Raw genomic sequence first — 17,965 nt, 5'->3', positions numbered from 1 at the left:
AGAGAAAGAAAGGAGGAAAAAAAATGAGAGGAAAATGCGTTGAAGTTGAGAGTGGAAAGGCATCTGAGGCAGGCCTGAAGTTTGAGGCCCAGCTGGGCTTTTGAAGCCTACCCTCGATTTTTATGGGTACCTCACTCTACAATTTTTTTGCCCTTTTTTTGATGACAAACTTTTTTTTCCAGTGCCAAATTTCCAACACATTAATTAATTGTTGTAGCCAATTAACTGTAGTTGTGCAAATGAGTTTAACACTAATTACCATGCAGTGCCTGTAATCACATAAAAAACTTGCTGAGAGAGAGAGAGGAGAAAAGAAAGAAGGAATGGGAATGGAGTGGTCGCAGGAGAGGAGGGGACCTGAAGAGAGGAGCAGCCCAGGAAAGGGAACAAGGCAGGGAGGGATCTTGAGATTTCCTCACCATCTTGGCTCTAAGAGAAGGTAGCTGTCTTCCCAGCCACAGTCAGGACCTCTGGAGAGCCAGGAAATCTCAGTGTGGGTGGAGGTGAAAGAGCTAGTAAAGAGTGGTCTCCCTTTGTCTAAGAACTTCCAACCAGAGGACAGAGGTTCAGAATGGATATCTCTAGTTGTTTTGATGATACAGTGTGATGCCTATATAATCTTGATAGTCCCCATTCCAGGTCTGGCCTCAGTGTTTATATCCCACATGGCTGAGACTATGGGCAGGGACAGTGGGTACCACTGAGAGATATGCTGTTCCTAATGGGCCCAAGAAGATGGAGGAGTGATACGTAATCTTAGCCTGATTCTGCAGCTGTAAGTGAATGGGGAAAACAGGAGTCCACAGCTGCTGGAATAGGCCAAGAGAGCAATGGTAACATCAACTATAAAAGAGCCAGCTCCAGCAGGAGGTGGGAGGTGGCAGCCTTTGGCCAGACAGAACTCCCAGGAGAGGAGCCAAACCTACTCTCCTACAAATTGGCATCTCTACATTCATCATGTCTGGGCCAAGTCTAGGTTTCCACCTGTCAGCTTCAACCAGTGCCCAGAGGCTGAGGGACAGACCAAACAATTTCTCTAGCTTCTCCTGAGCTGTCCATGAGTTCAGTTGCCGTGAAGAGCAGTGGTAAAGTCAGCACTAAGCACCGAACTGGCATTTTTGCTTCCACTGTGCTCATCCCCTCTCTACCATGTCCTAGACACTGAGCCTGCCCAACAGGTGTGTGTGGATGTGTGGGTTTGTAAATGAACTATAGTTCCCCTGCTCAAAAACAACAGAAAGTGCTATATATCCCTTACCCCTTAGAATAGAGAGCTCACTTATTATTGGTCTCAATTTCCTCAGACCTCATAGACACATTCAACTGTGCATTTCCAAAGGGGACATTAATATCTCATCCTGTGATAGGCATCCAAAAGGGTGCTGGGTCCTCCCTTCCCCACTCCAGGTCTCAGGTCTGTGGATAGATTTCTTAAGGGCACCATTCACCTCAGCCTTGTTCTCTGGCAAAGGGGAAACAATTTTAAGGGCACAGGTCTCCTGCTCCAAGACATTGCTGACATTGCTGCTTTTTTTTTTTTAGACAGGGTTTTGCTCTGTTGCCTAGGCTGGAGTGCAGCGGCACAATCTTGGCTTACTGTAGTAGCCTCCACCTCCCAAATTCAAGCAATTCTCCTGCCTCTGCCTCCCGAGTAGCTGAGATTACAGGCGCTCACTACCAAGCCTAGCTAATTTTTATGTTTTTAGTAGAGATGGGGTTTCACCCTGTTGACCAGGCTGGTCTCGAACTCCTGGACCTCAAGTGATCCACCTTCCTCGGCCTCCAAAAGTGCTGGGATTACAGGCATATGCCACCGTGCCTGGCCTGTGCTGCTCTTTTACTCTGTGGACTGAAGTTGGCTGTGAGGACCTGAGTTGACCCAGGCTGCTCCAGTGCTCTCCCTGCCCCCAACATCTCTTTACTAGTAGCACCCACACCCTCTTTTCGGCAACCTTAGTGAAGTATAGAAAGGCCTCCACCTGAAAAGCCAGCTGTGGTGGAAAAAGCCTTATTATCTTAGATTCCAGGCTCTTCTTTGTCACTTAACATCATACGATCTTGGGAAAATGATTTAATGTGAGCCTCAATTTTCCACATCTATAAAATGGAGATAACAGTAATGCCATTCCCAATTAAGAAGTTTAATAATTATGAATATAAAATATTCAGCAAACAAGTGAAATGAGCTATTTCATTCATTGCTAATGAGTACAAAGTGAGAGAACTTTGTTCATGGACAACTTGGCAATATAGAAAAATGTTTATGTTCACACAAAAATCTCTGCACACAAAAATCTGTACATTAATGTTCATAGTAGCTTTATCTGTAATAGCCAAAAATCTGGAATTAGCCCAGATGTCCTTCTGCAGGTAACTGGCCAAACAAACTGTGGTATATTCATACCATGGAATAAATAAAATGAACTATTGATACACATAAAAACTCAGACAGATCTCCGGGGAATTATGCTGCATGAAAAAAGACAACCTGGGCACAGTGGCTCACGCCTGTAATCTCAGCAACTTGAGAGGCTAAAGCAGGCACTGCTTGAGGCTAGGAGTTTGAGACCACGCTGGGCAACATAGAAAGGCCCATTTTACATTTCTACAAAAATTTAAAAATTAGTCTGGCATGATGGTAGACACCTGTAGTCTTAGCCACTTAGAAGACTGAGGCTGGAGGATCCCTTGAGCCCAGGATTTTTTTATTTTTTAACATTTTTTCTTTTTTATGAGATAGGGTCTTGCTCTGTCACCCAGGCTGGTGTGCAGTGGCATGATCTTGGCTTACCACAACCTCTGCCTCCCAGGTTCAAGCGACCCTCCCACCTCAGCCCCCCAAGTAGCTGGGACTACAGGAGCATGCCACCATGCCCAGCTAATAAGCCCAGACTTTCGAGGCTGCAGTGAGCTATGACTGTGCAACTGTACTCCATCCTGGGCAACAGAGCAAGATCCTGTCTCTAAAACAATAAAAAAGACAATCCTAAAAAGTTATGTACTATATTACCCTATTTCTGAAACTATGACATTTTAGAAGAAGACAGATTAGTGGTGTCAAAGGTTAGGGAGGGGATAAGGTGGGTGGAAGGGTAGGAGGTGTGATTATAACAGGGCAACATGAAGAACTCTTGTGGTGTTAGTCAGCTTTTTGACTGTAGTTGTAGATACATAAAATTACACAGGTAATAAAATTGTATAGTACTTAATATATACATATATGGGAACAAGTAAAGCTAGAGAAATCTGGATAAGACTGGTAGATTATATCAAGATCAACATTCTGGTTATGGCATTATACTATAGTTTCATAAAATGTTGCCATTTGGTGAAAGTGAGCAAAATGTACAAGAGACCTCCCCGTCTCTGTATTATGTCTCACAGCTGCATGTGGATCTACTATGATCTCAATGTTAAATGCCTTGATAGATTATTAATGTCTCTGTTGGGTATAGGAGGGAAAAGGGGCTGCCTTGTGTTTCTAGTGTAGAATTCCAACGAGGAAGACTAATAAATATTATTCTCATTAGGGCACATCAATAAAATGAACATAACCATGGGAAGTGGGTATTTGTATCCATTGACCAGTAATTCCACTTCTCAGAATTAATTATTTAAAATGCATGAAGGTCAGGTGCAGTGGCTCATGCCTGTAATCCCAGCATTTTGGGAGGCCAAGGCAGATGGATCACCTGAGGTCAGGAGTTTGAGACCAGCCTTGCCAACATAGTGAAACCCCATCTCTACTAAAAATACAAAAATTAGCCAGGCATGGTGGCAGGTGCATGTCATCTCAGCTACTTGGGAGGCTGAGGCAGGAGAATCACTTGAATCCAGGAGGCAGAAGGTGCAATGAGCCAAGACTACACCATTGTACTCCAGCCCAGGCAATAAGAACAAAAATCCATCTCAAAAAATAAATAAAATAAAATGCATAAAGTTTTATTTGTTTGGATATTCACTGTGATATTTCTTATAACAGCAAAAATACCTAAATGATTCGAAATAGGAGATGAACCTTATAAATCACAGCATATCCAGGGGATGATATACTCCATAGGCTTCAAACATACTTTAAAACACAGACACACACACACACACACACACAAATAAATAAATAATAAAAATAAAAAAACATACTCAGGATTAAAAAACGGAACCACACTCGGCCAGGTGCAATGGCTCACGCCTGTAATCTCAGCAGTTTGGGAGGCTGAGGTGGGTGGATCACAAGGTCAGAAGATCGAGACCACCCTGGCCAACATGGTGAAACCCCGTCTCTACTAAAATTACAAAAATTAGTGGGGCATGGTGACACATGCCTGTAATTCCAGCTACTCGGGAGGCTGAAGCACAAGAACTGCTTGAACCAGGGAGTTGGAGGTTGCAGCGAGCTGAGATCGTGCCATAGCACACCAGCATCGTGACAGAGCAAGACTCCGTCTCAAAAAAAAAAAAAAAAAAAAAAAAAAAAACAACACCACTCAGTACAATGCCTGGCACAGAAGCATCGATAAATGCAGTTCTCTTTACTGGGTTGTTCTGGATCTCAAAAGAGCTAATGTAGATAAATGTAACTGACAAACTGTAAAGTGCCTAGCAAATGCTAGTTGTTGCTATCCTAATGAGTATCTCTCCCAGCTCCATCCTGGATGAAGCTGAACTTCCAGGCAGAACAGTGGCCAAGGTACTCTGGCTTGAGAGGCATAGGAATGGGGGACCTGACTTCTTGGGGAGCCTGATTCAAGAATTGGGACTACTTTCTTTCCAGAGGATGGCCACCCCTACTCCACATCATGTAGAAAACTACAGACATTCTCCCCAGCATATGCACATACATTTGGCCGTTAATCTCAGGGGGCCCACAAAGTTTTTGAAGCAATGTCAGCCCTGCTAACTTCATAAAAGTAGTAGTACTCGATTGCACCATCCACTGTTGAGTAAGCATCTACTGAGTATCAGGCACTGTTGTAGGTGCTTTATACACATTATTTCATGAAATTCTCACAACAAACTTAAAGAGTAATTGTTTATCTGCATTTACCAGGACTCTGGGCTGGGTGCAGTGTCTCATGCCTATAATCCCAACACTTTTGGAGGCCAAGACAGGTGGATCACAAGGTCAGGAGATGGAGACCATCCTGGCTAACATGGTGAAACCCCATCTTTACTAAAAATACAAAAAATTAGCTGGGCATGGTGGCACGCGCCTGGTTATCCCAGCTACTCAGGAGACTGAGGCAGGAGAATCACTTGAACCCGGGAGGCGGAGGTTGCAGTGAGCCGAGATTGAGCCGCTGTACTCCAGCCTGGGTGACAGAGCAAGACTCTGTCTCAAAAAAAAAAAACAAACAAAAAAAAAAACACTAGGACTCAAAGAGGTTAAGTGACTTACCAAGGTAGCACAGCTGGTAAGTGGCAGAGCTGGCACTGGAACCCAGGGCTATCTCCAAAACTTGTGATCTAACCACCACACATACTATATTACATTTAGAAGAACTGAGAAGTGGTGCACTGTGTGGAAACTGTGCTGAGGCTGTCTGGAAGAGGCCTGGAAAACTAACCTTGTTTGTCCAATGCTCCTTATGGAGACACAAACACAAACCAGCAGGCAGAAGAAAAATCTCAGAAGAGAATCAGGCCCAATCTGAAGTCTTTCATCCCATGAGTAAGTTTTTCCATATGTCTACCCTCTATCCTTTCTGCTAAAATCTGATGCCTTTTCCTCTCTTCTGTTTCCAGCGAGGATGGTGAGTAGAAGACTTAGTGTTCCTCCATGAAAGGTCAAGAGAGGACAGAGGGAGCTTTTCTTTCCCCAGCTGTATTGAGGCCATAACTAGGATGCCTCCATCTTCTCAGTCTCTTGGATCTGCCCCAAGGTATCAAACTGGAAGATACGTAGGAGAAAATGACCCAGGAAGGACAAGAAATAAGCAGCAGCATAACCAGACCAAAAAGACCAGCTTGGAGAATGGACTGGGGGGTCTCTCAGGATCTTAGTGCTGGGCTCAGGTGACGTTAAGGCGGGCAGTGTTTCCCACCAGGCTCAGCAGCAGGCTTCACGTCTGACATCTACCCAGCTGTAGACGTCCAGCCAGCATTTCTCAAGCCAGTGCCTCTTGTTTGTCTTGATATAATCTCTACAGCTACCTCTCTCTCAGACATAAAGGAGGGAGCTGGGGGTTCTGCCACTCTGGATTTACCCCTCTGTTTCAACACTACCTTGCTATATTTGCACAGGTACAGACAACCCAATTGGTGGCTTAGAGATGCCCAAGGAAGATCATAATTTTGTGAGGAGATGATAGGATCCCAAGGCTAGGTCCAAAAGAGCTCTTCCAGGATCTCAAGGCTAGGTCCAAATTTCCTCTTTTTTCTCCACTGAGAGCCAGGAAGGCAGCAGGGGCCTAAGACTGGACACATAGAATGGAGGGGAGGGGTGTCATTGCCCCTTCCCTCTTCCACATATTATTCCACCCTGCTGGTACCCAAGCATGCCTGCTGCTCACTTGGCTTTCCTTAGCCTATCTACCCTATGGACAAGAGAGGGTTAAAGGCATGGTATGGGCAAGCTATAAATTTCCCATCAGTGTGGGGAGAGCAGGATTGTTGGCAGGGAGGGGGTTGGGTTGGGGGGAGGGGGAGCTGGGAAAAAGCCAGGAGGTTGTCTCTAGGTAACAATAAACACTGCAAGCAAGGAGCAGCTGTTACACTTACTCTCTCTGCATCACAATGCTGAAATAACACTAATAAACCAGTGTGCCCAATGCACAGGCATACATGCATTTAGGGCTGAGACCCCACTGCAACCCTATGGCTGCCCTCTGCTCCACGGCAGGGCCCCTCATGGCAATGGACATACCTGTCCTGGCCTCAGTATACTTGTGGGGAAGGATGAAGACTGACAAGTCCTCCCCACCCCAGTGGCATTCTCAGGGTTAGGGTGATGATGGAGGCTGGATATCCTGGGTTCAGATCCTGGTGGCATTCACTGGAAAGAGTTGAAACAGGGGTAGTTCTCAGTTGGGAGCTGGGAGGAGAGGAAGAGAGAGAGAGAGAAAAGCATAGGGAACAGACAACTACTTACCATGTCCTCTCAGACTGGAGGGGATGAGTTGGCCAGGAATGGAGGTGGCCAGGAATGGAGCTGGCTATAGAGAGGTGAAAGAAAAGGTGGGCAGAAAATAAGGTTTCAGAAAGTAGAGGATTAGGGAATGTGATATCATGGCATTTTTTTTTTTTTTTTTTTTGAGACAGGGTCCCATTCTTACCCAGGCTGGAGTGCATGGCATAATCTTGGCTCACTGCAACCTACACCTCCCAGGCTCAAGCAGTCCTCCCACCTCAGCCTCCCAAGCAGCTGGGACTAGAGATGTATGGCCACCTCACCTGGCTAATTTTTTTTTTTTTTGAGACGGAGTTTCGCTCTTGTTACCCAGGCTGGAGTGCAATGGCGCAATCTCGGCTCACCGCAACCTCCGCCTCCTGGGTTCAGGCAATTCTCCTGCCTCAGCCTCCTGAGTAGCTGGGATTACAGGCACGCACCACCATGCCCAGCTAATTTTTTGTAGTTTTAGTAGAGGCGGGGTTTCACCATGTTGACCAGGATGGTCTCGATCTCTTGACCTCGTGATCCACCCGCCTCGGCCTCCCAAAGTGCTGGGATTACAGGCTTAAGCCACCGCGCCCGGCCATTTTTTTTTTTTTTTAAATTGTAGAGATGAGGTTTCACCATGTTTCCCAGGCTAGTATCGAACTCCTGAGCTCAAGTGATCCTCCCATCTTGGCCTCCCAAAGTGCTGGGATTATAGGCATGAGCCACTTTGCCTGGCTATAGCATGATTCTGTTATCTCACCTGGGACTAAGCTCCCTACACCTGCCTAACCTGAGCTGGTGGACCCAAGCTCCCCCTCACAGTACTACTTTTATACCCACGGCCAGCTGCTATGTTGGTTTAGTTCAGGACTGAGCTTATTATGCAAGGAATCTGGGGCTTCTGATAGTGCTGGGGAGAGCTGGGGGAGTGGAGCTGTTCTTGTCTTCCTGCACAAGGAGTGGCTAGTCGGCTGTCCTTTTTCTAACCAAAGCCATCTCTGGATCACCAGGACCAAGTGGGCAGAGGGTCCCTTATCCTGGCAGGAGAGCAGAGATGCCAGCAGTGAAAGGAACAGAAATAGGCAAATGAGAACTCAGGCCCTGTCACAGACCCTCCTCCTCTTAGCCCATCCTTCTCTGAGAAGGGGATGTTTATTATTATGTGTCTGTATCTGGATATACTAGCAAGCAAGATCCCTACTACTCTTTTTTTTTTTTTTTTTTTTTTTGAGACAGAGTCTCACTCTGTCGCCCCGGTTGGAGTGCAGTGGCGTGATCTTGGCTCACTGCAACCTCCACCTCCCAGGTTCAAGCAATTCTCCTGCCTGAGCCTCCTGAGTAGCTGAGACTATCGGCGCACACTACCATGCCTGGCTTATTTTTGTGTTTTTAGCAGAGATAGAGTTTCACCATGTTGGCTAAAATGGTCTCAATCTCCTGACCTCATGATCCACCTGCCTTGGCCTCCCAAAGTCCTGGGATTACAGGCGTGAGCCATCACGCTCAGCCATCCTAACTGTTACTCTTTACCAGATCCAGTCACAGGCCCCTGGGACTGAAGTCCAAGGCATGTATGGTTCTCCTGGTCCACTTTCTGGCGTCTTTCTCCTGGTGTGATCTCAAACACAGTACCCTATTAACCCCCGATCAGAAAGAATGGAGATGACGCATACTGCCCACCTGGCACATAAGGGAGGAGGAAATTGACATTTCTGAAGATCTATGGTTCTGCATCTACCTCCACAGCCTGCACCACTACTCTGGTTCAGCCAAAGCAGGAGTCCCTAGCTGCTTCTCTCTTGTCACAGGTGTCTGTTTCCAGGAAGGAGAGTACTGAGACCCAGCAGTTATCATTCTAGGTTCTGGTGCTGTAACATAACTTTTTAAATATATTTTTTTGAGACAGTCTTGCTCTATCACCCAGGCTGGAGTGTAATGGTGCGATCTTGGCTGACTGCGACCTCTGCCTCCTGGGTTCAAGTGATTCTCCTGACTTAGCCTCCTGAGTAGCTGGAATTACAGGCATGCACCACCATGTCCAGCTAATTTTTTGTATTTTTAGTAGAGACAGGGTTTCACCATGCTAGCCAGGCTGGTCTCGAACTCCTGACCTCGTGATCTGCCCCGCCTCAGCCTCCCAAAGTGCTGGGATTACAGATGTGAGCCACCATGCCCGGCCAACATAGCTTTTTTTTACTTCTAAAAATTTAGTGTTAGCTGGGTACCTAGAGGTCTGGGCAGGCAAGGAAGGGAAGAGAGGAGTAACTGTGTTTGCCTAGAAAGCTCCCTCTTCTGGAAGGTGCCCACAGGCACTGAGCTACCCTAGCACAGGTGGATGCCCCAAAATGCCTGTGCAGCCAATGAATACAATAGGGCAAGAATAACTGGCCTCTCCTAGCCTTTTCTCACTGAGATACCTCTAACTGGGAATGCTCAGCTTCCCCTGCTCTCTTCTCTCTCATTTCCCTCTCTTTTTTCATAGTTGGGGCCTCCCCTGCTCCACAATCCAGATGAGGGACCTTCATCCACAGAGTTCAGAGTGGGGAGATATGGGGCCAAAGAGAGCTCTAACAGGCCTGAACTCCTTCTCCTCCATTCCAGGTGGAGTATGAGCCACCTCCACTGCTGTGAGTCACCAGAACCTTGAGCTTCCTGAGCTACCAGCAGCCTTCTCACTCTTTCCTTCCTCCAGTCAGGCAGATATGTGCCCAATGGGCCCAGAGCCTGCCATCTTCCTACCTTCAAGGCCACAGTCTCCTCCTTCATTTCTAGGAATCTGCAACATAGACATGGAAATGAGTGAGCAAAGGAGTGTGAGACCTCAGCATGTGCTCTGTGCTGGGGCAGAGAGCCGGCTGCCTGCACAGCAGAGCAGGATCACTAGCCAGGCGAGCTGGCACACTTGGGCACACAGCCCTGTCGGCATGCGAGAGGGGAAGCAGGAGAGGATGGGGTAAGAATGCTGTTTCAGGAGCAGGCATCTCCTCCTGGCTTCTTCTCTGGTCACTTTCTTCTCCTTGGCCTTTCTCGTTGGGTGCTGATGGACACCATGACACTGCCACCTCTATCTACCCCTTTCTTGGCCTTCCTTCCCCTTTTCCATGGCTTTGGAAGCCACAGAGAGAGGATCTGCGTAACAGCTTCCTAGGTGTCAAGATGGGAGGTTTAGACATCCGGATCTCTCTTCAATCAATGGGAAAATTTAGGGAAGAAGGAAGAAAGGGGTCCTATTAGAGTAAAAGCTAAACCCTAGGCTAATATTGAGCACCTCACCTAGTCCCTTTTCTCCAGAGTGCAGGAAATTCTGGATACTACCATTTTTAACTTTCACTCACTTCAAGTCTACCCCTCTTCCCGAAAAGACCTGGCACCCTTGGCTAAACATTAGGAATGGAAGGCCAAGCCACACTCCTGTAATCCCAGTACTTTGGGAGGCTGAGACAGGTAGATCACTTGAGGTCAAGAGTTTGAGACCCTCCTGGCCAACATGATCCCCATCCCTGTCTCTACTAAAAATACAAAAATTAACTGGGCATGGTGGCACATGCCTATAATTCAGGAGGCTGACGCAGGAGAATCACTTGATCCCGGGAGGCTGAGGTTGCTGTGAGCTGAGATCAGGCCAGCACTCCAGCCTGACCGACAGAGTGAGACTCCATCTTAAAAACAAACAAACTGGCCGGGCTCGGTGGCTCATGCCTGTAATCCCAGCACTTTGGGAGGCCAAGCTGGGCAGATCACAAGGTCAGAAGATCAAGATAATCTGGGCCAACATGGTGAAACCCTGTCTCTACTAAAAATACAAAAAAAATAGCTGGGCGTGGCGGCAAACACCTGTAGTCCCAGCTACTCAGGAGGCTGAGGCAGGAGAATTGCTTGAACACAAGAGGCGGAGATTGCAGTAAGCCGATATCATGCCACTGCGCTACAGTCTGGGCGATCGTGGGAGACTCTGTCTCAAAACAAACAAACAAACAAACTTTCAATGCATTCACTTCAGAGAGAGAAAAAAAAGAAAGAAAAACAGAAACAACAACAACAAAAACCGCAGGAGTGAGAGGCAGATGTGACAGAAGTTACAAGAATGGAGCCTCTGTTCCTTGGAGAAGTACCCAGAATATAGACTGAATGCTTTTAGGGCCTTTTAGCCCTAGCTCCTGCAATATGTTGGAGTAGGGATGGACAAGGGGTGAAAAAGAGGGCTTACAGAAAGCCTGCCACCCTCTCTTTCAGTGCATGCTCCTTTCCACTGCTGTGTGTTCCAGAGTAGAAACAGCAGCTCTGTAAACAGCAGTCACTTAATAAATCCTACGAACAATACTTGTTCCAAATGTCCTGCCACACATTAGGCAGCCAGTCCACAGATGGGACCACAGGTCTCAGTTCCCAAACTTCACCCTCTGCCTTGTCAGCACTTTTATCTGCTCTCCCCTGACAAGAGAATCTTCCTTTCCAGTCCCTTGGCACAGCCCCTCTCCCCTGCTAACACCCCTGGGGCCCTCAGAAGTAGGCAAGGGGTCCTAGATGAATTCTTTCCAGACTGTTTTAGAGGGATGTGAGGGGAGCTCTTCTCATCCTGTCTGCAGTCGAGAAAGCAGACAATGAGACAGCCAAGGAGATGACTCCGAGTCTGAAGGCAGGGCTGGGTGAGGCTAGGGGCACTTAGAGAGGCAGACCCCGCTCTTCTCAGAGGATTTGGGGATATAAAATGGGGAACAGAAGGCAACTCTTGGTAGGGGAAGGGCGTTGGGGGCCTGGGGAGTGTGACAAAGTTTCTACTGGCACTGCTTTCTAAGCTCTGTGCCTATCCTTGCCCCAACCCTAACCTAGTCTTATGAAGCATGGAAATAAAAATGTTGAATTTTCTGAGGAAGGAGGAGTATGCCAAGAAATCCCACCTTGGAAACCTAGTGGGAGAGTCCCCTTTCTCCTTCATTCTTTCCCTCCTTAACCCAAGCATGTGAACAGTGAAGGAGCAAGGGGGTGGGGATGGGTACAGCTGGAAACTTGTTCCTCTCTCCAGTACATCAGCACTACAAGAGCCACAAAAGTGCCTAAGAGCTCTAAGGCCATAGCACCGTATGAATTTAGGAACATTTCTAATTCAGCCTTCAGGGCCTTGAATTTAAATTCTGTCTCTGTTCTAGGCTTCGCCATGGGACAAGAGGTATAAGACTACTCCTTAATACATTTTTTGGCATAAGTTTTCTCCCGTGGATTATAGTAAAGCAGGGAAATATGTGATAAGATTTCAAAAAAAGCTCAATACTTAGTCTTGACTGGGGGATTTGTTTCTTAGGTAAGGAGTTGAAGTAACTAGTGGACATCCTTCCCTGTAGATCTTATAATACATGGTAAAATTCCATAGGGGTTGGGGTTGTAGGGGATTTGTGTACTTGTAAGCAAGAAAATGGATGAGATGACCTCTGAAACAGGCTGTACAGAGGGAATGTTCTCCCAGCAGTGCTCCATAGAAGCTGAACCTGTCCATGACTCCCCTAAGGTTGCTTCTAAGGCAAGGGACAGAAACTTGAGCCTTCAAGCAATGGAGAATAATATCCTGCATACCTTCTTCCCTTGACTTTCCTCCCACAACACCTACCTAACTTTCCTTTTCCTGTGTTCCCAGAAATTCTCCAAATCCAGGAACACAAAGCAATTCCAGGACAGGATTCAAATGATCTCCCCTCTCTGGGTCTTGTTTTTTACATCTGTAAGATGAAGTGGTGGGGCAAGATAAGCTCCAAATTCCCTTTCTTTTTTTTTTCTTTTTTTGAGATGGAGTCTCCTCTTACCCAGGCTGGAGTACAATGGCATGATCTCGGCTCACTGCAACCTCCACCTTCTGGGTTCAAGCAATTCTCCTAACTCAGCCTCCCAAATAGCTGGGATTACAGGCACAAGCCACCATGCCTGGCTAATTTTTTTGTATTTTTAGTAGAGATGGGGTTTCACCATGTTGGGCAGTCTGGTCTCAAACTCCCAACCTCAGGTGATCCACCCACCTCGGCCTCCCAAAGTGCTGGGATTATAGGCGTGATCCACAGCGGTAGGCCAGTCCATAGCTCTTGTACTCTCTCTACAAGGACCTCAAAGCTCTGTCCCCACCTTCCTTTAACAATTTTACAGCACTCCCTGGGAAAAACCTGAGCAGACAAAACCCCAGGAGCAAGAAAACAGCCTCACCTCATATTCTGGCTGTGATTTTGGGCTACAGACCTATACTGAGTCAACAGTATAGTTCCAATCCGTTTGGAGGTCCTGGCAGTTGGGGGGAAATGCTGGCACCTCTCCCCACTCTCCCCAGTGCCTCCCCTCCTCCACCTTGCTATTCTCCATGCCAGAACGCAAAGTGGCCAGTGATTGATGGGCCTGGGTTCCCGGTAACCGCACCCAGTGGCCCAATCCTCCTCCCTTACCCAATCCCTCCCCTGTCCCTATTCAGATATCAGATTGTCTCATGTTGGTCCCTGAGGTCCCATTAATTAAAAATACATCCAATTAAATGGCAGGTGAAAACGTGCTATTGGAGCTCTATAGCCCCCTGCCCCAGCTTGGTCTCTTAACCCCCCCAACCCCCCTTTTAAGGCTCAGCTGTGCTTTGAGCTGAGAAAAGAGAGAGAGACAGAGAGAGAGAGAGAGAAAGCATGAGGGAGAGAGTAGAGGAAGACATGGGGCAGGGTATGATGGGGGGGTTATTTGATCCTCTGCCAGTGTAGCATGTGCCAGCCTGGGAGGGTGGCACCATGCCCTGGTGTCTAATTTCTGGAGGTGTGAGTAGGTTCAGTCAGCTGGGTACCCAACTCCATTTCCCTTAAAGGGGCAGAGGGCAGTCAGAGGGCATAGCTAGCTATAATACCCTCCCTTTAGTCTTGGTGGATGAAGGGCAAAAGTGTAGATGGCAGAGGGACCTTGGGTGGGGGCATGTACTAATCAAGGACTGGAAGAGTCTGAGGCCTCTACTTTGGGCATATCTCTGCTCTTCCCCAAACTGGGAAGAATATAACGAGGAGCAGACTGAGACTCAGGTGGCAGGGCATGGCGATGCTCCCCAAGCCTGGCTGTGCCTACCCCTGCCCACAGGAAAGCTGAGAGAGGAATGGAGGGAGGGAGGAAGGAACCATAACTTGGGTGGGAGCAGATGGGTCAGATAGGATAAAATATGCAGAGAGAGATGTTCATGTGGGCACCATGTCCTCTAGCACTTTATAAGTAAAAGACCTATCCTGTTTACTTTTTATCTAAGCAAAAAGAAGGAGCAGAGCAGTAGTGTCAAGTCACCTTGGCCTGGCTGCCTGGCAGGTGATGAAGTCAGTGCTCGATGAGAACTGACTGCTCTCATTCTCCTCTATATTTACAGTGTCCCTAGCATGTTGGCAGGTAAGGCATTTGCTCCTCTTCACCCCTCTGTAAAGACCTCTGGCCCCAAGTGATACAAAGCTAATGGGCACTGAAAGCTATTGGGAGAGGAGCTGGGAAAGTAGGGGTGACTAAGGGTGACACTCAGAATCCAGGCAAGAGTGGGGGTTTTGCCAACCCAGAGCCCCCACCTGGCCTCCTTGGCAGCCTCAGCACCTCCTCACTTCACTTTAACGCTAATTGGAGATTTTAATCTGCACTGCTGCTCTGCTCGGGGTGCTGGGGGGAGCGCCAGCTGTGCAGTAATTCCAGCAGCACCGACTGTTTAATCAAGCTGTCCTCCTGGGGAGGGGCCCTCAGGCATAGGGGTAGGAGGGAGGAGAATAACCTCTGTCATCTCCCTTAGCCTGTTCAGCCTGGAAGGGCTTCATGGAGACGGAGGGTCAATTGTGGAGTCCTCGGTCCCATAGGGCCCCCATGGCCATTTGGCACCCCTAGCAGAAACATTGTGTGATATGGGTGGGTATGTATATACCCACCAAAAGCAGCCTACCAGGCCAAAGCAGCCTACCCTCCTATCCAGCTTCCTGACACCATTTTTGGCTCAGAGCCCTGGAATGTCCTGGGGTGTATTCCAGCCACTGAGGCTGCAAACATCCACTAAACCATCTTGAATTCTATAGGTTTGTGCTGGGGTAGGTGACAGGGCGACTAACTCTCCCAGGCTTCAGTCACCCCAACACTTTCTCACTAACAAAGATACTTTTCTTAGAACAATTCTAAGATATTCTTTTCCCTAAAAACCACAGACACCTCCACCTTCTGGGTCAGAAAGTGACCGCCATTAAGGCAGCGGGTCAGGGAGGCATACAGCTGGAAACTGCTACACCCTGAGGGAGAGAAGTACCTGTGCAAGGTGTTCAGTACCTGGAAAGAGGGGGCTTCCCAAGTACAGCTAGAAGCAAATTGAGATGTCAGACCACTATGGCAGTGTTTAGGGGTCTCAGGTCATTTTAAAGGAAGAACAAGCGGTACCAATTATTTGTCTCATTTTTGGGGGCCTTGTTCTCTCAGGGTGTTTCTGACCCCTGTTTTGGAGAAAGGGTGTCCTCATTCCCAAACTGTTAAGGGGCAGGAGTTTTAATTGGCCAGCAGCGCCCTCGTGTGGCAAAAACCGTGACTGCAGCTGCCCAACTGGCAGGGCTGTTCTGTACGATCAGTTAAGCTGGTAGACTAATATGTAGACAAATTATAAATGCTGGTGCTCAAGGTACCCCATGCATACTTACTGCTTGACTACATCCAGGGACGTTTCTTGCTAACACCTGCCCTCTGTCTACCTCGGGCCACCCGCTTCACCTCTAACTCAACCCATATGCCTACCAGGAGAGGGAGCACCTTACCCAGAGGTGGCACTTACTTGAGCTGCTGCTTGTGCTGTCTGGATTGCAGGGAAAAGAGAGGCACTGCAGAGAGAGGAGGCCTAGGGTGAAGAGGACAAACTGATGTTACCTCCTATGGCCAGGAGGCAGGGAGATCTCTGCCCACCCCGACCCCCAACTCTCAACAGGTCCCAGAGGAGAGTTGACACCTGAGTTCAAGACAGTAACAGCTAGTAGTTGATTCTGCTCTATGGCCGTCTATTCTCCACTCCCTGGAGGCATCTGGGAATGAGTATGGATGGATTCTCACAGCCTAAGATCCTGGTCCTGGAAATAGACACTAGATGAAGCAATATTTCCTTTCAGACCAGTCTGGATAACATTAAAAACAAACACACACAAAACCATTCCCTCAAAAGATCCAGGTACTCTCCCAGGGTAGCAGGCAACTAGGAAGAATGCACATCTGCAGCTTCAGACTTCTAGCCCCCAGAAGAAAGGCTCCCTGTCATTAGACGCTTCCTCTCCAGTACCAAATACCTTCTGTTTACTGGTCCCGTCCCAGACCCACTAAATGGAAAAAAGGGTTATGAACTATAGAAAAGGGATGGACATTTGATATAATGAGGTAGCGGCTCTCTAAAGACTTGGGCTGGAAGTTAGGATACAACTGAGTCACCAAGGCCTTCCCCTTGTTGGAGACATTTAATAACAGAGAAAAATACTACCAGAGAGAAACATAACCCTGTTTGGGGTTGATGAGTAGGGGGAGCAGCACACCTACCAGCAAGCAAGGAAGGTGGGAGTAGGCACAGGAGGCTGGTGACCTGCCCCATCTGGGCACTAGAGATGGAGGAGGCAGGCTTGCAGGCCTCTAACTTCTGGTGTCTCACAGTATTTGGAAAGGTGGAATTTCCCACTGAACCTGGAAAGGGGGTGAAGAAGCTGATTAGAGGTAGTGAGAGGGGACAGAACTACCCTATCTTGACTCAGAAGAAAGGGATGGAAAACAGCTTTTTGTGCTTGCTTTAGCAGCACATATACTAAAAAAATTGCAATGATACAGAAAAGATTAGAACGGCCCCTATGCAGTTCCATAAAAAGGAAGGGAGGAAATGAGGGAGGGAGGGAGGGAGGAAGGAAGGAAGGAAGGAAGGAAGGAAGGAAGGAAGGAAGGAAGGGGGAGGGAGGGAGGGAAAAACAAGCTTTTTGGGGCTGGGCACAGTGGCTCAACGTCAATAATCCCTGCACTTTGGTGAGTCCAGGAATTCAAGACCAACCTGGGCAACATGGTGAAACCCTGTCTCTACTAAAAATATAAAAAATTACCCAGACGTGGCGGCACAGGCCTCTAGTTCCAGCTACTCAGGAGGATGAGGTGGGAGAAATCACCTGAGCCAGGGAAGTTGAGGCTGCAGTGAGCTGTGATCACGCCACTGCACTGCAGCCTGGGCAACGGGAATGAAACCCTGCAGGGGTGTGTATATAGATGGCATTGTGGGCTAGTGGGACAGCTCTCCTGGAGGACAGGGCTGAGAGTAACCCAGTAACTGACATCAGAAACCCACTGTAGGGTGGGGAGTTGGTGGGGGAGGGCATGGGGAGAAATGCCAGATATAGGTGACGGGGAGGAAGGCAGAAAAATCACACTGCCACGTGTGTACCTATGCAACAATCTTGCATGTTCTTCACATGTACCCCAAAACCTAAAATGCAATAAAAAAAAAAAAGAAACCCACTGTAGAGCAACATCCATTAGCACAGCTGGACAAGAGGAAAAAACAGGAATGCCAAGAAGGGGGTTACCTGATCTAGTTGGAAGGGAAAATCTATTAATCAGAAGGTAGAACACCAGAAAAGGGTCAAATTAAAAGCTAAGAAAACTCCTCTGGAGATCTTTTGGAATAAGAAACTTCCCTAAGATCGTCTGTTATCCCAGCTACTCAAGAGGCTGAGGAACGAGAATCGCTTGAACCTGGGAGGCAGAGGTTGCAGTGAGCCAAGATGATGCCACTGCACTCTAGCCTGAGTGATAAGAGTGATACTCTTTCTCAAAAAATAAAAATTTTTTTTTAAAAAAGAAACTTCTCAGGCCGGGCGCGGTGGCTCAAGCCTGTAATCCCAGCAC

The 17,965-nt window shown here is 47.8% G+C and overlaps 1 long non-coding RNA gene across 1 annotated transcript in view; it reads right to left on the bottom strand.

Annotated features, from left to right (window-relative positions):
* The window catches only part of LOC108281553, a 15,594-nt gene extending 5,006 nt beyond the window's left edge, over positions 1–10,588 (bottom strand). The window contains exons 1-3 of the long non-coding RNA XR_005195251.1: positions 9,836–10,588; positions 7,088–7,151; positions 6,863–6,991 (exon numbers count right to left, since the gene is read on the bottom strand). This is a non-coding gene — a long non-coding RNA (uncharacterized LOC108281553). The remainder of the gene's footprint in view (positions 1–6,862; positions 6,992–7,087; positions 7,152–9,835) is intronic.
* Positions 10,589–17,965: the final 7,377 nt, after the last annotated feature.

The sequence above is a fragment of the Cebus imitator genome, unplaced genomic scaffold, assembly GCF_001604975.1.
Source record: "Cebus imitator isolate Cc_AM_T3 unplaced genomic scaffold, Cebus_imitator-1.0 Scaffold228, whole genome shotgun sequence".
Taxonomy (NCBI): Eukaryota; Metazoa; Chordata; class Mammalia; order Primates; family Cebidae; genus Cebus; species Cebus imitator.
The sequence above is the reverse complement of the archived record's forward strand: the minus strand, read 5'-3'. Positions and strand labels throughout refer to the sequence as shown.